The sequence below is a fragment of the Ips typographus genome, linkage group LG2 (assembly GCF_016097725.1).
Source record: "Ips typographus isolate SLU linkage group LG2, UJ_Ityp_2.0, whole genome shotgun sequence".
Taxonomy (NCBI): Eukaryota; Metazoa; Arthropoda; class Insecta; order Coleoptera; family Curculionidae; genus Ips; species Ips typographus.
The window spans coordinates 13,295,450-13,321,871 of NC_138423.1; the positions used below are offsets into that span (position 1 = coordinate 13,295,450).

The 26,422-nt window shown below is 32.7% G+C and overlaps 1 protein-coding gene and 1 long non-coding RNA gene across 7 annotated transcripts in view; one reads left to right on the forward strand and one right to left on the reverse strand.

Annotated features, from left to right (window-relative positions):
- Nucleotides 1-24,220, reverse strand: part of insc (spindle orientation adaptor protein inscuteable) — a 33,121-nt gene extending 8,901 nt beyond the window's left edge. The window contains exon 1 of one of the 5 annotated variants that reach the window (XM_081996207.1): nucleotides 23,955-24,220. The gene's annotated coding sequence lies outside the window, so the exon portion shown is untranslated. Of the gene's footprint in view, nucleotides 1-186; nucleotides 360-3,602; nucleotides 3,826-23,954 lie in introns of those variants that run through there. The other 4 variants (XM_081996210.1, XM_081996206.1, XM_081996208.1 and 1 more) reach the window with 4 other exon arrangements.
- Nucleotides 271-15,607, forward strand: LOC145740642 (uncharacterized). Of its 2 annotated transcripts, XR_014181493.1 has the most exons (3): nucleotides 271-401; nucleotides 8,213-8,332; nucleotides 13,540-15,607. It is a non-coding gene; the product is annotated as an uncharacterized LOC145740642 (long non-coding RNA). The 2 variants fall into 2 exon arrangements; XR_014181492.1 differs by lacking the exon at nucleotides 13,540-15,607 and having other exon boundaries at nucleotides 8,213-8,599.
- Nucleotides 24,221-26,422: the final 2,202 nt, after the last annotated feature.

Genomic DNA, 26,422 nt, shown 5'->3' on the forward strand with positions numbered 1-26,422 from the left:
CTGCAAAAATAAATCAGGTTATAATATATTAAATTGATTTTCTATTTTACTTAATCACTGAAAGTTGAGAAGTGTAGCGGGTAAAGGACAAGAAAACCAAAATTCTCTTTCTTTTTCAAGGCTATTTTTTTTATTTTGCCTACGACACTTTTTTGAAAATTTTGTAGAAGTCTTCTTGGCTCTTACCCGCTACACTTCTCCACTCAATTTTACTTAACATTTTGTATACAACTATCAATCCCTCTCAATAACCATTACGTTCATATGGGACTAATGTTTATCAAAAATGTGTATCTTGTTTTACTTATTCAGCATTTTGTTTACTTTAACGCGACAAGTATAGGTGAGCAACCTGTGTTTGTTTTAATATTTGTCTAGAATGATAAGGGGTTAAGTAACAGGTGAGTAGTGGATAAAAAGTGATTTAGTAGGCATTATGACTAATTTTACGTCTCAGAATTATTACTATTTACTAGACACAATTACGTTTTAACAGTATGATAATTTAATAACATCTTTACCTATATTTAATTATGATAAATAATTGTTTGAAGCTTAAATTAGCATTCAAATACTGCTTCATATGAATCATATCTTTGATTGAACAAACAATAACAGGCTTAAAGTAGTGAGCAATTAGCCGCTTAACCGCATATTAAATGCATATTATTGTTCTTACCCAGATGTGTAATTAAATGAGTAAATATGATTCATTTCAATGGAATTTGATTTTGATGACTATTTTTTTAATGTGATATGATTATACTTTATCAGTATTGCACTAAATACCACTTACCATTACCAATATTATGTTTTAGATATACAAGGGATAAATGAGCTAAATATTATTTAGCTTATTTTGAAAAATATGCTAATTTTTTTGAGCATTACCTGACTCAAAAAAATTGTATAAATCTGACATTTATGTACTTTTAAAATATCAGCAAAGACCTTGTTCAAGACAAGTGAGTATTTTGCAACAATAAAATAAATACTTTAGTAAACGACGAAATATGTCAAAAACGACTGTCATAATCCATATATGAAGCATTTGGATAAATTGCAGCACATTAGGGAGTTTGTGATTGGTCAAAAAAAGCAGGTTTCAGCTCATTGCATTTTCTGGACCAATCACAAACTACCCAATGTACTGAGATTTACGCAAATGCTGCCAACAATGAAACACTCTTTATATTTTATGATGAGTTGATAGATCTTTTTCTTCTAATTCAAAAAATATATAATAAGTTGACATTTGGTTTAGCCGTTTTCAAATAATTGGAATTAAAAAATTGTGATTTTATTGTTTTTCAAAATTACAGGTTGGTGTACTAAATAATCAAACAGCTTACGTCATCAGACTTGATGCTCTATCCAGTGCGCAGAGCAAATTTTACGTCACAATGACGTAGTCTAGCAAAACAATTTATTGACAAACTGTCAAATTACGTCATCGTGACGTTCGGTTTCTTGAATAAAATGAATGACGGAAAATGTCGTCTTTAGCCTTGAAAAATCTGTAAATTCCTTTGTTGTAACAAAAATTCCCGGCTGGCAAAACAGTAACTTAAGTTGACACCTGTCAACAACAGTTATGCGACTCGGAAAATGTCTTTAATCTTGAAAAGTATGTAAACTAAATTTAAATATGCAGGTGGCAACACTGTAAAGTTAAGTTGAAACTTGTCAACAACAGTTACGTGACCAGGAAAATATCATCTTTAACCTTGAAAAGTCTGTAAGTTATATTGAAACAGTTGGAAAAGCTGAAATTGTAAAAACACGTTTTCTGATCGTGACAATTTAAATTCGCTGTAGGCAACGTTGTAAAATTAAGTTAAAGTTTGTCAACAACAGTCACGTGACGAGGAAAATGTCATCCTCAACCTTTAAAAGTCTGTAAGTTACATTTAAACAATTGGATTGGATCGTCACAGTTTAAATTCGCAGCAGGCATTGCTGTAAAGTTAGATTGAAGCTTGTCAAGAACAGTCACGTGACCAGGAAAATGTCATTTTTAACCTTGAAAAATATTACATTTAAACAATTGGAAAAGCTCAAATCGTAAATACACGTCGCGTGATCGTGACAATTCAGTAAAGTTAAGCAGAAGCTTGTCAAAAACACTCACGTGACCAGGAAAATGTAATTTTTAACCTTGAAAAGTCTGTAAATTGCATTTGGAAAAGCTAAAATTTTAAAAGCACGTTTCTTGTTTGTTACTAGCTAAATTTGCAGCTGGCAACTCTGTAAAGTTAAATTGACACCTGTCAACAACAATCATGTGACCCGGAAAATGTCGTCTTTAACTTTGAAATTATCTAAATAAATATGATTCATAAATATGTAAACACTAGTGGTGAGAAAAGGATAATTTATGTTATAATACGATTTTTAGCGTTTTTTAAATTTCTTGGTAATCAGTTTAAAAGTGATTTCAGATGTTTTGAATGTCATTAATTTGCACAATTAATAACTAAAAAGTGACAGTTTAAGAATGTTTAAATTTTATCATACTAATATTGACTACTTTTCTTAACTTTACTATATTTGCCGCCTAGGAAGTGGAAAATTAAAAAATCCGAAATTACTTCATATATTTTCTCTTCTTCTACATATTGTTTTATATTTTTAAATTAAACATCCTCTGTATTCATTTGTAATATCCTACACATATTCGGACAGATTTTCAATAGACGAGTTGAATTATACAGTTTGATAAATCTGTAATTCACTATTTCGGAAATACTTGCTGTCATATTTAGGAAAATGATCAAATCCAGATTAATAATGTTGAAAAATACTAATAAAAATAATGTTACAAAATACGGTCTATTTAGTTTATTATCAAATTCACACAAGTGCAGTTACTTTAATTGTTTAAGTTTGTGTGTGTGATTTAATGCGATTTAATGAAAAAAAGTAGTAAATAATATAATAAAACAAACAGTGAGATTAAATTCATGATCTGAATCTGGGTATACTCCTGAAGATGACAATGAATGTTTCCAAAACGGCGCATCGCAGGGAAATCAAACCGTACATCATTGAATTCGTTTGTTTAAGGGCTATCCGAATCTGTAACAATATACAAGATGTTTTTTTTTAACGTAAAACGTAAACTTGTGGCAACAACGTCAGAGAAGTGGAGTAGTTGCAAATTTGAATATTTTTTAATAAACTAGAATGTATATACTATTTGAGGCAGACTTTTGTTGGTCGGAAACATGGTTGATGGCATATTTGTACATTTTGTAACCAAAAATTTATATTACAATATAAGGTATTTAGTTAGGTAGAATTGGACAGTAAAATTACTGTGGTAATAGTCAAAAAAGGAAAATAAACAATATGAAGCATAATTTAAAAGTTTACTTTTTGACAAACATCATTTTTGCATATTTTTTGGATGGCCTTAAAAAGCTTAGATAATAAGTAGGTAACCCATTTAAGTGTACTCAATTGACACTCTAAAAATACATTGAAATCAAATTATGCAAAACATTCAAGTCGCATGTAGTATAAAAATTGTTTAAACAAAAAACACGCACCTAGTTCTAATTGCTTAATTGTATTCTTATGTTTAAACCGAGTAAAATTACCTTCTGACAATCAAACGTAACGCAAATTATGTCATTTCCCACTTCAACCACAATATTACAAACACAAATTTACTTTTAAATTGGTATTGTCAAACCAATATTATACACATCATAAGGTTGACGATGCGATCACCGAAATCGTACCCAAAACGCGTACTGCCGCGACTTGATAGTACCGAACCGTACCATGTTCAGATGGCTACTGTTTGGTTTAGTAGTACGGTACGAGAAATACACATGGTGAATGAAGAACTAATTTCTTTCACCCCAACTTTGTGAAGTGACTTATGGGGGACCCAAAAATTCCATCTGCGTCCGAGTTTTGTGGGAAAAACAAATAGAATTTGAGAAGTTTTGTTGTGAGAATGTGTTGGCAGATTGATATTTTACTTCGTACTGAACTATAAAAAGTTTTTTGACTTTTATCTAGTAAATTAGTCAATAAAAGTTAAAATAAAAGTAAGAGTAGAGTTACTAATGATTTGTTACAAGAAAATGCAGGAATAAGCTTTAAAACTTTTTTGTTCTTTCACCAGAACACGCAAATATTAAAGTTTACTATTTATTAGAGAAGTAGATAATGCTATTGCTTTTTCATCAGCTATTTTGAAATTCAAAAAGTTGATTACAACAATTTAAAGAAGATGGCGCTTATCCATTTTTTGAACCGCAAAACTAGTCACATTTGCGCTACATTATATGCTAATTCAGCAGTTCAAAAATGTGGCGATAAATTAAAAAATGACCAGTTGAACAATGTGATTATTACCATTTTAAAGTTGTTTCAGGAAAACAGTTTGGCAGCGCTGTAAAAATTTGGTTTGGCAACGATACTGAAAATATGATAATTGTTCATTTTGAATTTCAATAATTTAAAGAAAAATGATAATGCTTTTTTGAAAATTTTCAAAAAGGTAATTTTGTTGTAGAAATTATTGGTTAATTTTAAGTAATTTTAGAAAAATGGTAAGATTGGCAACATTACAAATTTGGTGCTAAATTACGAAAAAGACGGCAACATTGCACAAATTAGATAGTAAATTAGGAAAATGATGAGACAAAAATTTGGCATTAAGTTAGAAGCTTGGTCAGTTTGGCAACGGTGAGGAAATTTGGGATTGATCATTTTTAAGTAATTTTAATGGTCAAATTGACAACATTGTAAACATTTGGCAGTAAATTACAAAAATGATTGATTAACATCACTGCAAAATCATATAGGAAATACTCAAAAAAATCAGTGCGGCAACATTGCAACAAATTTTGAACACAATTTGAAAGATGGCATAATTGACAACATTGCAAAAATGTGGTAGCAAGTTAGCAAAATGGACAGTTAAACAACATGGCAAAAATTTGATACTAAACTGGAAAAGTTTAAGATTGGCAACGTCGCTGAAATGTGAATATTGATCGTTGGTCAGCAATTTTTGAAAAAATGGCAACATATCATGCCAATCTGATTTTCTGGTAAAATTTAAAACACATTAAAATTATTGCTATTAAATTTGATTTAATGCACTACAAAAAATCATTTTTAACCACATTTAGTTGCAAATGATCACTCTTAAAGTAAATCACTCAGCCATCTTGGATGTAAACTGTCAGAAAACTGGTCACGTGACAGCTCTATCACAAAATAGCTATTTATGTAACCAGTTACGAAAAGATCGATTTTGTGTAACGAATGAATGTTTGTAGGGCGAGCGCAGCGAGGTCCTACAATTTGAATGAGTTACACAATAAGACATTTTCGAAACGTGTTGCATACATAATTTTTTCTAATTTTGACCAAAATGCGGTATAAACCATCTTTTAAAGTGATTTAACACAAATATTCACTTTCATAGCACCTTGTATAAACAGTGACAACGACATGTTATGATGGATGTCGCCCATATGTTTCTACGGAAATGCATAAAAACAGGGAGTGATGAAATGAACTTTTCATAACTAGTTACATAAAGTGATACTTTATATAACTAGTTACATAAAGTAAAACGTTTTGTCACTCTAATCAGTTTTGAAAAGTGTCACTTTATATGCCAAAATTAGAAAAAAACCTTTTTTAACCATAATCGTTTGCAAATAACAACTTTAAAGAAAAGTTGATGTTTTTTTAATTCATCATCGTTTAAACATTGAAAATTACAAAGTTTTGCCGTAAGTTTAATATCCAAAATAACATTACATGTCGGTCGACGATCTTGGGTTTCCAAACTGACACAAAACTGCTCACGTGATTGATTCATTGATTATTTAGTGTGAATAACTTTGGCAACCATGCACTGGTTACAAAGAATAAGTTAGGCAATTGAAGAGTTTCTAATTACGTCACGAAGGATCGTGCCAGGCTCATTTTAACATTATTATAAAAATACTGGCGATTTAATATTGAAAAGCAAGGTATTAAGAAATAAACTGTATTAAGTTTATATGTTTAACCTTAAATTGCACTAAAGTAGACGACCTTATTGTGGTTTAAGAGTTTTATAAAACTTTTAATGATTTATATCTTTCAGGAGCACTTAACTCATCCCAAAAACCATTATTGTGGGCCAAACAGATTTGTAATGGTAAATTTAATATGTCCATGGGTTTGACTTTCCAGAGACGTTTTCCAACCAATTTTGATAAGCTATTACTCTAAACATAACTGATTTAAAACACTTTTACTGGGTTTTATAATCATTATACGTTGGCATACATTCTAAAAGGTGTTCCATAAATAATTGTCGTCAATATTTCAGGAAAACTTGTAAATTTTCAAATGTATTAAAATCAACATGTTTGCTACTTATAGGTACACTCTGCAATACTGATTTGTTTCCAAACTACAGGGAGTTTATATTTAAGAAAAAAATGTCAATGTTAATCTCTCAAAAACGTTTTAAAAACTTCGATTATTTTATTTGTATTTGTTATTTTAATATTAAGGCACTTTTTTACAAGAAATATGATGACGTTTTCAGAAAAGATGTATCATCATTTGTTTTCGAGATATGTATAATAACTTAAATAAATCTTATGGACGCCATTTTAGTTTTTTTTTGCATCATTGGAAATAGCTCAAGTTTATTTTTCAACCTTGTTTTTAGTTTTTTTTTAGCAGTAAGAAGGCGTTGAAGAGTTTCCTAATAGAAAACAAAAGACATGTGAATTGATCACTGTCAAAATAAAAAAAAAAGTTTAAAACTAACACCATCTATTATTAAATTATTACAAAAATTATTACTAATTTATTATGATCCTTATAACTACTACAAAACTAAATAATGTCACAAAAATAAACTCTTTACTAATTTAAAAATTGTCTTACATTTTCTTACTTTTTAGGAAACTGGAAAAGATAATAATCAAAATTTGAAAACCGAGTATGGGTTATCATAATCATAAAAAAGAGTTATCATATTATTAAATTCTCTAAAACTTTCGCTCACTCTGTAACTGTTAAGATATTAACCAAAGTTAACCTCCTGTAGGAGTGGAAAAACAGTATTACCCTAATTGCATCACATTTTAGTATCTATGTATTGTATTTATGCATTTTGAAATACTTCTTATTCTATTTATTTTTTTAATCCTCAAAAATTAATGAGAGAATTGAAAACTTTCAAACAAAGTTGTTTTGCCAAAACTAACTTAAACAATATCGAATTTTTACTAGTGTTCTTTACGTCTTCCTGGTAAGTTTTGGATGGTTTCTTCAATTAGCAAAATAATGTTATATTAAGAACAGTGTAACAACTATAATCCAGTGTATCAAATCGATGAGTTGCGTGATATTAGTGGCAAATATCTAAGAGAAAAGCCATTGAGAAATCAACTTTTACATACAAAAATCACTAAAATAATTAATTTCTGCTCGTTCAAAATTACTCAAAATGGCAGAAGCAAAATTAGTTTTTGTTTACAAACACCGTAACTACTTTTTTTCTGTCTATAAAAGCTTATCGTGAAAATACAATTAAAAGACAATTATCCTTAAAATTACAAATTAAGCAAATCATCGCTAAAACCCAAACAAAAAATTAACTGAATTATATAAATTGAATTCTACCAGTTTTCCAACAATTACTAAACATTGTTATAACGTTTTTGTTGCTAAAACTTCGATAAGTCGCGTGCCCCTTAGAAGGAAGACGTTCCAAAGACCGGACAAAGCATTTTTCGGTTAACGCCTGTGTTAACCCAGTTATTGCCTTGTAAAAAACCACAAAATATCTTATTTATGTATCGTGAGTTACTTTAATAATAATCGTATTTACGATATAATTTAACGCCAGTTTACTTGAAGTGGACCAGCGACCATAATAGAGATTGAACAAAAACCGGATTAGGATTGATGAAATTTAATTCGTTGAGGTTTTTAGTGTTTATGTCCTTTATTAAGATGGTTTCATACAAGTAACGGAACATGTTTTCTTACGCATTGTTTATGATTTTTGTACAATAAAATTAGGAAGTTACCAACCAGCAAAAAGGAATTGTTGTGAGGCAAAAAGTTGTTAATGACCTCTTTGATACGCTATAACTTTATTATTAGAATTTCTACTGAATTAAAAATTGAGGTTTACACACGATACTAAAATTGTTCTGTATGGTTTCAGGTAATATCCTTGCTGGGTGTCTGTGGAGGCTGTAGAAAGGAAAAACTCTACAATCTTAATGAAGAGAAATAGAGGATACAAGATCCCAGTGGATTGTCAACATTAAAACGATGGAGATGGGTGGGTGAAATAGCAACTGTGGCGGAAAAATACGTAGAAAAATTTCTGAAAATGAACACAATGGTAGCCATAATGTTTGAAGAAAGGTGGAACTTATGAAAGTTTTCCAAGAAAGTTAGTCCTCCTGAAAATATAAAAAAAGTGTCTTGTGGCTCCTCTTACTTCTGCTGTGTTTTTAGTATTGTAATACTGTTTTTGAGTATCTATGCATTAAGTTCGTTGTATTAAATTATTTAGCGTTGTTTTTATTAAACCGGAAGTGACAGATAGATGAAAATATTATTTAAATATGGCAATCAATTCAATTTTCAAATTCAAATTTTTATGATTTAATATTTTAATTTTTAAAGTTATCATGAATAATAAAAGAAACTAAACGTCATCAGTATTCGAGCTGATGCTCCATCCATTGTGCAGAGCAAGTTTGACGTCACGATGACATAGATTTGTGTTTAATATATTGGTCAAATTACGTCATTAATGACGGAAAGTGTCAACTAACCTTCAAAAAGTCTGTAAATTACATCTAAACAGCTGAGAAAGCTAAAATTGTAAAAGCACGTGTTTGTTTGTCACAATTTAAATTTGCGGCTGGCAACACTGCTAAGTTCAATAGACACCTGTCAACAAGAGTCATGTGGCTCAGAAGACGTCATATTTAATCTTGAAAAATCTGTAAATTACATTTAAACAGTTGGAATATCTGATATTGTAAAAGCACGGCTTTTTATTGTAACAATTTAAAATTGCAGCTGGCAACCCTGTTAAGTCAAATTGACATCTGTCAACAACAGTCATGTGACCAAAAAAATGTCATCTTTAACCTTGCGAAGTCTGTAAATTACAATTCATAATCACAAATCGATTAGTGATCGATTTGTGATGAATGACGTCACTTACCTCGATTGTGACGTCAGAAACATCGATTTGTACTTTTATGAATGCTCCTATTTTGCAGCAACAATCGATTGCTCAGTCGTTGTTACTAGTATCAGCTGTCAGTTATTTCATTGAATCTTATTTCTCTCTCTCTCTCTCTCTTTCTCTACTCTCTCTAATTTCATTGTTCGGTTTGACGTTCCGTCAATTTGAAAAATGAAAAATATGGTTTTAAAATAATTACTTAATTAACAATAAATTTTAATTATTAAAGTCAATTTGAAATAAGACTGACAGTGACAGATCAACAAATCACAAATCGGTTTTTAAATACGGCCTTATAAACAATTAAGAAATTAAGAATTGCAAAATCACGTTACCTAATCGTGACAATTTAAATTTGCAAGTGGCAACACTGTTAAGTCAAATTGACATCTGTCAATAACAGTCATGTGACCCGAAAAACGTGATCTTATTCTATAGTAATTTTGAAAAGTCTGTAAATTACATTTAAACAGTTGGAAAAGCTGATATTGTAAAAGCACGTCACGTGATCGTGACAATTGAAATTCGCAGATGGCAATACAGTAAAGTTAAATTGACACCTGTCAACAACAGTCATGTGACTCGGAGAATGTCGTCTTTAACCTTGAAGTTATCCAAATCCATGACAACTGTGATTTTAAAACACAATAAAATCACAATCTTTAAATGCCAAGAATTCGAAAACGACCAAAACAAATGTCAGCTTATTATATCGTTTTGGAATCAGAAGAAAAAGATCTATCAACTCATCATAGAATAGACAGGGTGTTCTATTAAACATTATTTGTCAACTTTGTATTTTTTTTTTCACCTTTACTATGGTCATTCATTAGGTTTTTTTGGTGTTTTAGGAGAAGCCTTACTTTTGTAATAACAATTTTTTCGCCACAAGCTAAATATACGGACCAACCCTGTACATTACCCGTGTGGTATAGCAAATAAAATTGATATACTCGTGTGCTGTGCTGATTCCATAAATAATGGTACAGTTTTACGTTTGAAACTTGGAACACTCTGTATATTTAAGCAAATTGCATTCGATTATTTTCTTGAGAAACAACACGCTTTCTGGGCACATTAGTGGTAATCTCAATGAATATACCCGCAATTACCTTCTAAAATCGTTGATTACCATCAATATGTTCATTTTAAACCTTATGTTACAAACATACTAAAATCACTGTATAAACTGCTTGCATGTTGTTAAAACACTGTGCATAGGCATATTGTTTGATCTATTGAAAAACTGCCCTAGTTTCTTAATTCATTATCAATAGGTAACGATAGGAAAGTGGAATATTAGGTCAATCAATATATTAATAAGTGCGATTTACCTCCATCAGCATTATAAGTAAATACGAAAACTCAACTTAAATGTCATCATAAATTTCAACCAAAATTTAACGATTGTTATTTTTACTCACTGTATTGTATTTTAATCAACAATAGGACCATTTCCTTTCAAAAGCTTTATTAAGAAAATTAGTCTCATCTTGCAACTGCACTATTCAGTAACACCGGAACAAGCACTGTTTAATATTACTAAGGATTTTATGGCCTGGGAAAATATTTAAATTGTGCAACCCATGCAGTTGAAACTCCTTGTAATGGTTAACATGATATTATAATGTTTGTTATAAGCTTCGCGAGAAAAGGCTGATTCAACTTGTCGATTGCACTAAACTATATGCACAACATTGATAAAAATATGTTAGAACAAAAAAGTTGCATTACTTCCGAGTCGAGTAGTCTGTTGGGAAAATTTCAAGTGGACTTTGCTATTACCAGGATTGAATAAGTTCATATATCAAGCCTCTTGAATGCAATTATAGATACAATCTTTAAGAGACCGCGGATCGTAAAAGGTTTCTCTATCCTAAGCTCTAAAGGCGTGTTTTTCTTTCAAGTGCCCGGTTATGGGTAATGCTTATTTTCAATTTGACTGGACTTTCTAAATTTAAATACAATTCACTATTACAGGCTGATTATATCTGAGCTTTTTAATATTTTGATTGGATGCACTTTTTGTACGAAGCTGAGTTGGTCGACCTATTACATCGAACAGTTTATTCATTATTCAAGAAAGAATACACATTTCAAGTAGTTTACTGTACAATATATTGTAGATACTTTAGGTAGAAAGTGTTTCTTTGTGTGAATGTCATAAAGATTTGACGATTCGTTAAGTTTGCATATTTTAGATTCAAATTAGCCCATGTTCGTAATTTGTAAATATATAAACCAACAGAAATAGGTCTTATCATTAAGAAACATGTGATTCTCTTCTCTTCTTCAGCCTTTTTCCATCCGTTTTTGGACATAGGCCTCCCCGTGCGTCTTCTATTTCTATCGGTTTTGTGCTATCCGTAACCAGCTTCGACCTACTTCTTTCTTAATATCATCTATCCAGCGCCTTTCTGTGGCCTATTTCTTCTTCTGGTTGTTTCTCTGGGTCGCCAAAGTACAACCCTGATGGTCCATTTTTTCTTGTTCTGGCGTGGAACATACCCTACCCAGCTCCACTTCAACTCATTGGCCACTCATGACGTCTGTAGCTGTGGTCCTTCTAATTTCTTGATTTTTCACTTTATCTCTAAGGAATATCCCACACAAAGCTTGTTACATAACTCTCTCAGTCATCCTCAAGCGATCAGCACTTTGTCTAGTCAGTGTTAATAGGTCTGTTCGTAGAGGCAATTTCAAACTGGTTTCCAACTGAAAATCGGAAATTGTTGGCTTTTATTGGTTGAATGCTCACGCGACATAGACGTTTTAAGGGTAATGGTCAATAGCCGGACATATTCCTCTGATTATTGGATTGGAGATTCGTTCTGCGAACAGACCTATTGTCTCCAATCCGTACGTTGACACCGACAGATTGAATTTAGTATAGACCTCTCGTTTCAAGTTCAGGAAATCAGAGAAATATGTCCAGCTATTGGCCATTACCCTTAAAATGTCAATGTTACGTGAGCATTCAACCAATAAAAGCCAACAATTTCCGATTTCCAGTTGGAAACCAGTTTGAAATTACCTCTACGAACAGACCTTAGATCTCCGCTGTTTGATTTTCTTTTCCTGGTTTGATTGTATGACCCCGATAAACGTATTCCTTGTCATTCTCAACTATCTGATCGCCTATGTTGATATCAGCATTGTCGAGGTTCATTGTTTTGGTCTTGCTTATGTTCATTATCAGCCCTGAACCTTCCAAAGCTTCATTGAATTGATGCAACATTTCTGTTAGTTCGCATAACTTCCTGGAAATGATGACAATGTCATCTGCAAAACGTAGATTTACAATTATCCATTCCATAGTCAGTTTTTTGAAGACGTCTTCCAAAGCCAAAGTTGACGTACTTCTCGATTTAATTTGATTTTGTCTTTCGTATCTTCGTTAATTTTATCTTGCATTGTTGCGTGCTCATGTATGGTGTTCTTGAAATTTAAAAACCACCATGTTTCTACAGTGCGTTTTTTTTAACGCGCAACATAGGATTTTACGTGTTAAATTTTTAAGCACATGTCAGACCATGTTATTTTGGAACTAGACGTATAAAACTTGACGGGTGGTTGTTTCGTACCCTGAAGCTTAAGTAAGTTTACCACTTCGGCCTAAAAAGTGATTAAAAACTTTCAAAAAATCATCTTTTTTCGAAAAGATTTTATCTTTCCATACTCCTTGTATGTATGATAGGTGCTTGTTTTTCATACTGGCACGGCAGGTAGCAGGTAAAATTTGGCGTAGAAAGTAAAACAGGGTGATCATTAACTTTATATCAAGAAAGTTAAGAACAAAAGAAGCATTTTTTATAAGTAAATTGTTCAAAGTGACCCCGGTTTGAAGCCAAACAGTATTCCAAACAATCACAAAATGCCCTTTTGACGTTCAAAAGATGTCGGGCCATGATGCAGTCAAAATATGTCACTCTACCTGCTACCTGCCCTGCCGATATCAAAAACAACAAAGAACAACAATGCATACAGGGAATATGAAACGATAAAATCTTTTCGAAAAAAAATGATTTTTTGCCAGTTTTTAATCACTTTTTAGACCAAATTGATAAACTTACTTAAGCTTCAGGATACTAAAGACACACCAGTCAAGTTTTAGACCTGCAGTTCCAAAATAACATGGTCTAACATGGGCTTAAAAATTTAACACGTAAAATCCTATGTTGTGCGTTAAAAAAAACGCACTGTATAGAATCAAATGCCTTTTAGAAATCAACAAATGCAAGGTATATGGAAATATTGTATTCTATTGTTTTTTTTTCTATTAGGGTTTGCAATGGTCATTCAATCAGGGCACCTGCAAAGAAGCCAATACGATCGCCTAATAAAACGGGTATGGAAGGGAAGGCACCAATAGGAAAAAGACCACTGGGAAGACCCGGGCTCAGATGGAGAGATAACATCATTAAGGATCTGGTTATCCTTGGTGTAAACCAGCAAGAATGGAGGGAGATGACCCACGACCGCTCCAGGTGGAAGCAGATAGTTAAGACAGCCAAGAAAGACCCATCCTGGGTTGCAGTGCTACGGAGTAGTAGTAGTAGTAATGGACAGTTGTGCTGTATTCCCTTCGAAACCCTCTGTCTTGTTTCACTGATTGATAGAAATCTAGTTTTCTTGAAAGACGGATGGTAAGTATTTTTTCGTTTTATAGATTTGTATCATCCCCCTTCTTGAACAAACACACAACTTCTGCATTATACCAAGGATTCGGTCTTCTACCGTCCTGTAGTCATTTGTTGAGCAGAGTCTGTAGGGTTTTCTCTAACTTACGTCCTCCAAATTTCAACTTTTTACTGTAACCAGGGCTTCTTCTGGGCATTTACCGTTCTTCATCATCCTCAGAGCTGTCCTTACTTTCTCTAGAGATATTTCTGGAAGGTATTCTGAGCCCACATTTGTTACTGTTACCCGATGACAGTCAGCTTCCGCAGCAAACATTCCAGACAAATACATACAACTCTCTGTAGAATTCTTCAATGACTTGTGGAATTTGCTGAGTAGTTTGTAATTTGCTATCCACTGGACAGTCGTGACCTGAGCATTTTCATGTTTTCACTCTAGTTCTGTGTGATTTCATCCCTATGGAAAGCTTTCGTTACAGATTTGCTAAGAAATTTGTGCTCTTCCGTTCTTTTTTTCAACTCTCGTCTTTGTTTTATCATTTGCAAGGTCGTTATGCTAAGTTTGGAATTTCCTAGTTTTTTAGTTTTTGAGAGTTTTGATTTTCTTAGCTGCTGTTTTTATAGATCAGTTATCAATTTTTCTTCCAGTTGATTTATATCCATATTATTTTCGTGACTTTTATAAGTAAATGTCTTGCTAATTCTTCTTGAAATGATTCTTGTTCTGCTTCTAGTTCTTCACTTTTAAGTAAATTTAGGATGCTTGGTTATCTTATTTTTTTCGATTTTGGTATCAAACTTAAATCATGCCCGAACCATTAACATGTAGTTAACACAGCATAATAAAAGATGCAATAAAATACTGTGGTATTATTTTTAATGTATGAAACCAAAAAGACTCGTTAACCTTAACCTTACTGTTATTCCCAGACGATAAGGTTCCTTTGCATAACGGCCAGGGCTAAAAGCAAGATAACCAAGTATTATTAGCCATTTCCTGAAAGACGATACTACATCACAGAAAACCAGTAAAGTGTAATGCAACCCTTGCGATATGGTTCGTTTGTCAAGATTTTTAACGACCAAATTCGTGCTATATGATTATCATCTCCCCTTTAAATGGTGTGTTCCCTTTAGCACGCGCCTTTGTGATTTGTGTTCTCAACCGAATCTCCTTATTTAAGTTTCACCAAATATTAAAAATATACCTTATCTAGGTGCCGTACTATCAATATTTGAGTGTTTGTTCGATATCAACGATTAACTGTTGGATTATTGTGTGGGCTTAAACAGACACTATTGTAAATTGCAATGCAGTTAACGGTAACTATTAAACTAAACATTTTCAAATTTAAACTAATTAATTGGGTACACTTTGTAACGAATAAGAAGCGTTTTTTACAAAAAGCGCCCATTTAAAAATTAAGTAAAATTCGGTAAAGACACCAATTGGTACTGTCGGTTGTTTACATACAGGATGAGCCAAATTGGGAATGCATATATGAGTCAAATATATGGGGAAAGTTTTAGAGACTTTTTTGAAAATGTTTTTCTTTTTAAAAAAAAAAAAATTATAAAAGAATTTTGTAATTTGAACAAGGTTTTTTCAAGTAATTTTATACATATAATCTTGTAGTAGGTAGGTAGTTAAAAGGTTAGTAACAAATTAGTAAGTAATAATTTTTGTAATAAATTGATAACAGTGTTTTGTTTAATAAAAACTTGTTTTAATAAAAACAAACAACTCCAAATATGTTTTTTGTTTTCTATTAGTAAGCTTATCAAAGCCTACATTAATAATAAAAAAATAAAATAAAAATAGTCACGTGACTTTCAGAACAACTTTTCTTGCTTAAATATGGTCATGTGACTGCAAGGTAGCTATTTTAACCGTAAGCAAAGTCACGCGACATTTAAGATTAAATTCGAAGTTTGAAAATAGTCACCTGACTTTTGTAACTGAATTTGACGATTGAAAAGAATTACGTGACTTTTTTTGACCCTCTCCCTTTAACTCGTAAAAATGGTAACATGACCTTAAGAATGCTATTGACATTGAAGTCAGTCACGGAACTTTCAGAAATACCTTTTCCCGAAAATTATATACTTTACCCTCCAAAAATACTACTTTAACCTTAGGTAGAGTCACGTGAACGTCAAGATTCCATTGAACACTTAAAAATATGAAGTTGCGTGACCTTCGTAACCGTATTTAATAATTGAAACTCCTTGTCGTCCTTTAATCGAAAAATTAATCATGTGATCTTGAGAAATTCCTTTTAAACGTAAAAACTATCACGTGACCATCAAAAGAACACATTGATGACGTGACTACAAGAATGCAATTTTTACCGTAAGTATGGTCAAGTAACTTTTAAAGTTTCCTTTATATAATAGTCACGTGACCTTCAGAAACTCCTTTCAATTGTAAAAAGTATCAAGTGATCTTCAGAGCAACATTTTGATCTTAAATATGGTCACGTGACTGCAAAGCAGAGTCCTCTACAGAGATGTAAAAGCGATAATTTTCTAGTCGGAAAATTTCCATTTTTGGAAATTTACCGGAAACTTACTTCATGCTTAAATGAAAATTTTCCTTGATAGGGAAAACAACTGTCAAACTTGTCATTGTTATTATCAAACTTATCATGCATTCTAATGAGAGAATTTAAGACATAATGATTAAAAGTACTTTATTTGAAATTGGATTGTTGTACAATTATTATAATTAATAAAACGAATTATTTTTGAATTTTCAGATTTTCCAATTTTTTCCGGAAAATTACCGAAAACTTTCTGAAAAATGTTGTATACCTAACCTCAACACTTTTCAAAATAATATGAATTTTGAAAAAAATATTATTTATAAATTTATCCCTTCTGGACATTCCTGATATAAAAGCTTTAATTTTTCGGTAGCGTGATATTTCTACTATATATGGTATACAGGGTGAACAAAAGACAATTTCACGGGCTACAAATTGGTATATTGAACCACCCTCTAACTGTCAAAATAACAGAGTTATGGGCTGTCGCAGTAAAAACTGTCAAAATCAAACAACTCAGTTTTAACAGTAAATAACTCACTTATTCGACGTTTTAGATAAAAACGCTATACAGGGTGGTCAAACGAGAATTTCAAGGGCTACAAATTGGTATATTGAACCACCAATCAAAAATATCAATTGTCAAAATAACCGAGATTGACAATACTATGGAGTAGTTTACAGGGTGATTCAATAAATTTTTAACATCCTTGTAACTTGTTTAATTTTCATTTTATAAAAAAAATACCAAATATGAATCTTGTAGATATTTGGATATACTTTATTCCTAGATAATCCATCAGTATACAGGGTGTCCCAAATTTGAGCAACAAACCAAACTTATAATTTTTTATTCGATTTTTGGAATCTAAGTCAAATTCTAGGCCCACTTGATGTAAAATGTTTGTGTCGATATTCAATTGTTTTTGCTCTAACATCCTTACTTTGACCACCCTTCTCGAAAGCAGAAATTCCCAATTTGAGCGAAATTTGTGTTCACTTTTCCAGAAAATCGTCCATAACTCGCTTATTTGAAACACCCTGTATAACAAAAGAAAGCTAATGAACGGGGCTATCACGTGACGTTGAGCGCGCATGACTATATTGTCCCGTTTAGCCGCTAGAGGGCGTCAAAGTTGACTCTCGTTTTTTGCAGTTTTTGCTCAATATCTCAGGAACGTTTCAGGTTAGAGGTCTGAAATTTTTACCACAATGCACCTCGATGGGATACAACTTTTACCTTCTATACACTTTTTTGGTATTAAAAACTAGAATTGTCCAGAAATTTCAAGTAAACATTTTTTATTTTCAAAATTAACCTAAATAACTGCCTAAATACCTTAAAGTTAATAGAACAAAAATGTAAAAACGAATTATTTTGGAATTTTCATATTTTCGAATTTTTCCGAAAAATTTCTGGAATAATTTCCATAAGGTTAATTTTCCGGAAATTAAAATAATAAATTTAACAGACTTTTGGGTAAACAATGACGTAAGCTTCAGTTGTACTGACTTGCTCTATACCTACTCTCCGTTGTTTATCTTTCTTTTGTTTGAAACTTTTTAAGTTAATTCTTAAATTTCTCTTTTTTTAGTGTGAGTTGTGATTGTATCATCAACACAAAACAAAAAAAAAAAACGCATATTTTGCTCTTAAAAAAAAACTTATATATAATAAAAAAACAAAAGGTAATATTGACATTTTTGAGTTGTTTAACTAAGTTTTAAAACACATGATTACAATATTGTTTGATGCAATTATTGTAAATATACTTTTGAGCTAGTTTATTTGATAATAAAAGAAAACTTAATAAATAAATCAAATATTTTAATCTACCACAAAACTGGAAAATATTTGAAAACATTATCTGTGTTTACCCATACAGATGGCCGTTAGTTGAGGATTTGGCGACCATGAAGCGGGTGTTACTACCAGGTGTGCACGTGCGGGGCACACGTCCCTACAATCGAATATTTCACCAACCTTAACGAATTATCAGTGGCGTAACCGAATTTTGCATTTTTGTAATCAACGTTGTCCAGTTAAATGAAAATCCTGTAAACCGGACATGTTTTTGGTGGCATGTTCTTCTCAGTCTTGCCGATGAATTTACTGCAGAATTTAGGTTTGTGTTTGCAGGGTACGCCACTGGAAACCACCCTTTTCTGTATATGACCCCAAGTTTTTGACCCAGCAAAAGACTGAAAGTGAATCGCAGCTGTCGAAGATGTTCCATAAGGGATCATTCCATATGGGTTTTAGTGCATTCGTTCTACAAATTAAAATATGCCTATTCTCCTTTTATCAATTTAAACTGCTAATTAAACAAAATGTAACAATTGTTTCATTCAATTACTACTCTTCAAAGTAGGTTCTTCTGCAGTAAGTAGTATGACAAACTTATAAGAAGTGGGAATTATTTGTTCTCCAAGAATATAATTTATATCAATCATTCATAAAATTATTATTAAGATAGTCAAAAGTTGTTTTTGTAATAAAACAAACGCTTGGTTTTTCAGTTATTTTCACAGTCATTGATTCTCTAAATGACCTTAGCTCTAACGACACCAAACCAGGTTTTATTGTTGTTAACTGACCACAATAAATTTACTGTGCAACTGAAATTTTCAATGAGTAACATACTTAATGGCGCAGTAACTATAATAGTCAAATTCCGCTAATAATTGAGAAACAATCATTGTTTGTCCCGGCTGAGTAATCGTATGAATGATTCCACATTTACTCGCCGATACTATTCAACCAAATCAACATATTTACATGCTTAGTCTTAGGACTGGTTTCACGATTCATTTATCCTTTTGCTTTTATTCGACATTCTCAGCAAGGTAAGTCATTATCATGGCCAGGTGGCGGCCAGTCATTGTTATTCGTCAGGGAGTCTGTGTCATTAAGTTCACAAATGTTGAAATCAACACCGGAAATGTGTTTTTAGCAATTTAGTGCTACTTAGCTGTTATATACACAGTTTAACATTGTTTACCACTGTACGACACTGATCAGGGTGTAAAGTTTGAACTTTAAGATGAATTCACTTTTCTACCTATGGGAGTTTTGGTGCCTTAGGGTGCTAAATCTAGGGGAATAAGGGTCATGGGAATTATATTCTTTTTGTGAAGCAAAACTGTACTAGGGTACCAGGTAACTTGATAGAGATAGAAATAGATATTTAAACAAGACAGATTTATAGTAAGATATGCAAGTCAAAGTGAGATAAAGAAAAAAATTATTTTCCATTCCCTTACATAGATCCATTGCTGGGTTTCCTTATTTATGATCTGTATGCAAGTGGAATTTGTATTTGCTCATGGGAACTATCACATTTTAGCTCCTATCTGCTTATGCAGGGTGTCCGAAAATAGGTGTTCTCTACGTTAACCGTGTATTCTACACGAGAGAATACTGATAAGATGATTTTCAAATCAGTCAATTTGAACATTGTTTGTGCTTAAAACTCTTCTATCAATTTCATACATAACATCAAAATGAGACATTTTCCTCCTCTCAAGTTTATGCAATCCCTCCAAAATGTCACAAAATTGTTCGTTGTCATTATGTTCTATTTTCTGGTACAATTATTGTAAAGACATTGATTTAAATTTTAAACTATCCTAATGCAATAATATTTGATACATGACATTAAATTCATTATTAAAATTGTCACACTGGAGAGTAAATAAAGAAGAGATGTTCTATTATTTTGCAGGAAGATTTCCATTTAAAAGGGACAATACTGTAGTAAAGCTATTTTGGTTTCACACAAATTTCGACCACATCACCACTAAGTTTTTTAAAAATAAAAATGGAAAATGATATTGCGTTAAGATGGTCAAAGTGTACGAAAAATAACTATAAAATTTAGTTGATATACTTCAAGTGTCATTAAGTTTCTTCTTTCTTCTTAGAAAACTTCTTTTTCAAGCCAATTCCGACCATAACGACATAATATTTTAAAACTTAATATTATGTCCGTGAAGTTAAAATTGGTGTTTCTTAGGTTATTGGATAGGAAATTTAATGAGGATTCCAAAAATGTGCTTAAAACAGTCATTTTCTCACTACAAGTGGGTTTTACAGACGATTTTGTCCCTGACAGTCTTTTCAGACTGTGTTTCTGACAGTTCAAAATTTGACACCGCTTTTCTCCCTGACTGTACCAAACTTTGTAGTGTTTTATTAGACTATTGGATAGGAAATTTAATGAGGATTCCAAAAATGTGCTTAAAACAGTAATTTTCTTATTTCAAGTGGGTTTTACAAGCGATTTTGTCCCAGACCGTCTTTTCAAACTGTGTTTCTGGTAGTTCACAATTTGACACCGCTTTTCTCCCTGACTGTACCAAATTTTATAGTGTTTCTTTAGGTTATTGGATTAAAAATTTAATGAGAATTTGAAAAATGTGTTTAAAACACTCATTTCCTCACTGCAAGTGGGTTTTACAAGCGATTTTGTCTCTGACTGTCCTTTCAAAACTGTGTTTCTGGCAGTTCAAACATTGATAACCGCTTTTCTCGCTGACTGTACCAAATTTTGCGGTGTTTTAATAGATTATTGAATAGGAAGTTTAATGAGGATTCCAAAAATGTGCTTAAAACAGTCATTTTCTCACTTCAAGTGGGTTTTACAGGCGATTTTGTCTCTGACTGACCTTTCAAAACTGTGTTTCTGGCAGTTCAAAATTTGACACTGCTTTTTTCCCTAACTGTACCAAATTTTTGTAGTTTTTTTATGTTATTGGATAGGAAGTTTAATGGGGATTCCAAAAATGTACTTAAAACAGTCATTTTTTCACTCCAAGTGGCTTTTACAGGCAATTTTGTCCCTGACTGTCTTTTCAAACTGTGTTTCTGGCAGTTCAAACATTAATAACCGCATTTCTCCTGATTGTACCAAATTTTGTAGTGTTTTTTCAGATTATTGGATAGGAAATTAAATGATGATTCCAAAAATGTGCTTAAACAAGTCATTTTCGTACTCCAGGTGGGTTTTACAAGCGATTTTGTCCCAGACTGTCTTTTCAAACTGTGTTTCTGTCAGTTCAAAATTTGACACCCCTTTTCTCCCTGACTGTACCAAATTTTGTAATGTTTTTTTAGGTTATTGGATAAAAAATTTAATGAGAATTTGAAATTGCGTTTTAAATAGTCATTTTCTCACTCCAAGTGGAATTTACAGGCAATTTTGTTCCTGACTGTCTTTTCAAACTGTGTTTCTGGCAGTTCAAACATTAATAACCGCATTTCTCCCTGATTGTACCAAATTTTGTAGTGTATTTTAGGTTATTGGATAGGAAATTTAATGTGGACTCCAAAAATGTACTTAAAACAGTCATTCTCTCACTCCAAGTGGGTTTTACAGGCAATTTTGTCCCTGACTCTCCTTTCAAACTGTGTTTCTGGCAGTTCAAACATTGATAACCGCTTTTCTCGCTGACTGTACCAAATTTCGTAGTGCTTTTTTAGGTTATTAGATAGGAAATTTAATGAGGATTCCAAAAATGTACTTAAAACAGTCATTTTCTTACTCCAAATGGGTTTTACAAGCGATTTTGTCCCAGATTGTCTTTTCAAACTGTGTTTCTGTCAGTTCAAAATTTGACACCCCTTTTCTCCCTGACTCTACCAAATTTCGTTGTTGTTTTTTTAGGTTATTGGAAAAAAAAATTTAATGAGAATTGGAAAAAACTGAGTTGAAAATTTGCAAAAACTGAAATTTTCATAAATTACCCAAACAAATGAGAAAACCATCTTCAGCGTTGTACCTCTCTTATAAGCTTTTTATTTTAGAGCTTAATCTCAAACAGAATTTACGGTTAAGGTTGGAGACACCCTGTATACTTATGGATGGTTAACTGCATACTAAAATTTACAACAATTAGCGTTTTAATTAATAGTGTGGCACTTTAAAGACCTGGTCTATACCACTTTTACAAGTAAACCCGTTATAAAATGGTTACACTCGCTTAATGTTACAAGTACTTTCTATGATATTAGCTGGAAGCTGAAGAAGTCGCATATAAGCGGGCTTTATTATTAAAAATTTAGTTGACGTTACTGACTAAATTTGATTATCATTACCTTTACGTTTGCTGTTATTTGCCCTTCACAAATACGTACAACTTCTACGTTATTAGCAAACAACCTCGCTGTTCAGAAGCCGAAACCAATTGATTATAGCCTGCTATTTTTTACGTTAAAATCGATTTACCTTGTTTAAATTATTGAAAAAAAAAATAGTTTAAGTTGAAAGTGATAATTAAAGTAACATTTATACCAAAAAAGAGATTAACATGAAAACATTCTAAACGTTTTAAATTCACAAGAGCATTTACGTTCTTGTCACATTCTCTCGGTTTACCTTAAAGAAATTTTTTTAAAAAATATGAATATAATTACCTAACATGCCAGTAATATTTGTAAAAGCATATTTACATATCATGAAAAAGCTAGACGGGCATTTTTAGAAAAACATTTAAAAAAAAGTGTATTTTATCGCTATTTTTGTAAATTGTAATTGTAATGTAAAAGTATCACTAAACACATAAATTTCTTGTAGTTAGTTGGGTTTATTTTAAAAGTACAGTTGGTAAAGCTCGAATCAGCTAAGAAAAGGCCACAGGCGTCATCAAACGATGATGTCACGATCTCTGTACGTCTCGCTTTAAATATTGCTGCTCTCGTTACTTTCCAAGTTGTTGCAGCCAGTCAGTGGTGTGCTATTATTTTATCAGTAAAATGAAACGTTTTCTTCGTTTTTAATAAAGAAAATAAAAGACAAAAAGTTTTTCAAAGGAATGGAAACTCCTTCTGCTTCTTTCTTCATAAATTGTAAGACGTTACTGACGATTTCACGGCCTTGGCTGTGTATGATAACACCTTTCCTTCCAACCTTTTTGGAAGACATTATGACAAAATAACGTTTTTCATTCATAACACTGTGTGAACTTCAACTGCGACCATCAACAATACAACCAAAACACCAGACTAAAACGGAACCTAACCTAACCCCCTAAGTCTCCCTGTTCGCCACTACATTTTTTTAAACTTGGCAACACCGTTTAGAGTGCCGGCTAGTAAAAGCATATAAAAAGGTCCATCTGTCCCTGGCCGCTGCCGCATCTGTTTTAATTGTGTCCAAGTAAAAACCGTACTACGTTGCCAAGTGGCTTTTTGACCGCTTAACAATTTATTTTCGGGAATATTTTAATAGGACGCCTCTGATTATATCTAATGCGACGGCAACTGTAGAAGGAGAAAGAAATAGTTTTAAAAACTGCGTCATTGATGATGCGGTGGCCTTTTCTCATCTGATTCGAGCTATAGAATAGCTTGATCGTGACTTAAAATAATCGTTTAATTTGAAAATTATTTATGCGATGTATTTATTATGTTATTATTTTTCTTTCAATCCTACAGGATAATTGGATTTCAAAAACATTTATTTAAACAAAAGCTCATTTTTAGCATTTATTATACTTTATGGGTATATTTACCTTTAGTCTTGTATCATTATATGTTAATTCCTCCTTATAATTAGTTTCTTCTTTCGTCTAAACCACTAATTATTCCGCGTAAAACAAAAAAAGACACACTGTGGCTAATAGTCAGTAATAACTTTGCTGTGTAAATATTCAACTAATCAGTCAGTATAAGAATGCCGACACAAAAAAATCTCAATTAGTGATCGTGTTTGAACGAAACTCCCGCTAACGATTTACAAATTGCGTTTGAATTACCATTCCCGCGAATTAATGCACATCACCAGTACCGGTAAAGTGCGCTAACAGTCATTCCCATGGATTCTCCGTATAACAAATAATGATGAGAAGGGGAACTTTGACTCACAACTTTACCAGCTCGGTGCTCATTGGTCGTGATTTTGAAGGTGTATTGTTTGAAACCCCTCTGAAAGTTTTTTTTAGAGGGGTTGTTTGATTTTGACATGTTTTGTGTTACAAGTAAAACCGTTATTCGTCATTTAAATTGAGCTAATATTATGCTATATTATAATAATAATAATAATAATAAATGCTTTATATTTGCTCAAGTGCACAGCGTCGCAGTGTTTAGCATTGTCAAAGGTACATATACTTTACAAATTACACAATATACAGCATAACTATAACATTACCTATATGTTGTAACTATTGCTAATATAAAATTCATCTAAGGAGTAAGGACACAGATCTAAAAGTAATTGTTTTATTCTTGTTTTAAATGTAGCATAGGGTAAGGCTTTTAGTTCATTGGGCAGGGAGTTGTACAGTTTGATGCTGTTATTGATGAAACTCTTGTCGGTTAAGGTAAGTCTGTGTCTTTGTGTTAATAAGTTTTCACCGTGTCTTGTGGTATAATGATGTCTGCTGCTTACTGTTGCAAATTCTGATATTGTGGATTTCACATGTGCGAAACATTGGTATTTGTATAGGCCTGGTAAGGTTAGGATTCGGAGATCTTGAAAAGAGGCTTACAGCTGTCCAAGGACTCTAGTTTGCCCATAATTCTTATGGCTTTTTTTTGTAACAGAAAAACCTTTTGCCAGTCTGTCGAATTTCCCCAGAATAATAGGCCATATGATAGTTTGGACTGGAAAAGACCCATGTATGCTGTGCGGGAGACTTTTATTGGAGTGGTGTGTGAGATTCTGCGGAGAAGAAATAGGGTCGAAGAGAGGCTTTTTGTCAATTGGGTGATGTGGTGTTTCCAGGTCAACCTGCTGTCAAGGATTACTCCTAAAAATGTGAACGATTTACCTTCATCTTTTTCTTTCAAGGAGAATATGGCAGTTTCTGTTTTTTCGAGGTTGAGGCATAGATTGATGTCAGCAAAATAGGTGTTTAGTTTCCTAAGAGTGGCGGCAGCTACCACGTGGAGCTGAGCAGTGTTACAATGATGGTCAAGAAGGGTTGTGTCATCTGCATATTGAAGCAATGTCAGATTTGAGAGATGGGAAGGTAGTTCATTTACATGGAAGCGGTCTGAAAGGTATGACTGAATAAGTTGTAGCGAGTTACCGCTAAAGCCATAGTATACAAGTTTGCTAAGAAGGATCCGGTGTGACACACAGGCAAACGCCTTCGAGAGGTCGCAGAAGATCGCCAACTCAGATTCCCCCCCCCCCCCTCGAACCGCTCAACTATGTGGCCCACCAGAGCCTTCAAATGCGTCCGCGGTGGATCTTCTTTTCCGAAAGCCAAACTGACGCGCCGAGAGGAGATTACTTCTCTCCAGGAAAGCGCTCAGGCGATTGTTTAGGCTGATTTCGATGGGCTTAGATAGAACCGGGACTAAGGAAATAGGTCTGTGGTTACTTGGGTCGTTTTCATCACCTTTTTTGCAGATGGGGATTACTCTACTAGTTTTTAGTTGGGAAACTCCCAGAGATGTAACATTTGTTTATGACAATGGAGAGGGGCAGTGCGAGACCTTCAGAGAGCTGTTTTAGAATTTTGTTACTGAGGCCAAATAAATCTTTAGCTGTGTCGTCGCTTAAGCTCTTCAGGATTATCATAACACCTGTAGGAGACTCAGGTGCTCAGAATATAAGGTATGATTGTTGTGTATGATTTTTGAGGTGATGTGTGCGTGGGATCAGCCCCGGACCTCTGAAGATTGGTTGAGATAATGTCCGATATATTGGCAAAAAACGTGTTGAGTTCATTTGGGGAGAGTGTCATTTGTATGTTGGCGTTGTCTTTGATTTTGGAGTCATTGATTATGTTCCAGATTACTTTTGGTTTATTGGTGTTGTTTTCAATGTTACTAGTAAAGAAATTAATTTTTGCTTGATTTATTTTGGACCTGTATAAGTGTTTTTGTTGTTGTATCACTTGTGTCAGGTTGACATTTGGATTTTGTTTGTCAAAAGTGGTGAGTAAGTTTAGGGAGTCTTTGAGTTCATTGTTGAACCATTTCTTATTCCTGTTGCTACAATGATATGTCTTTGATTTTAGAGGAAGGC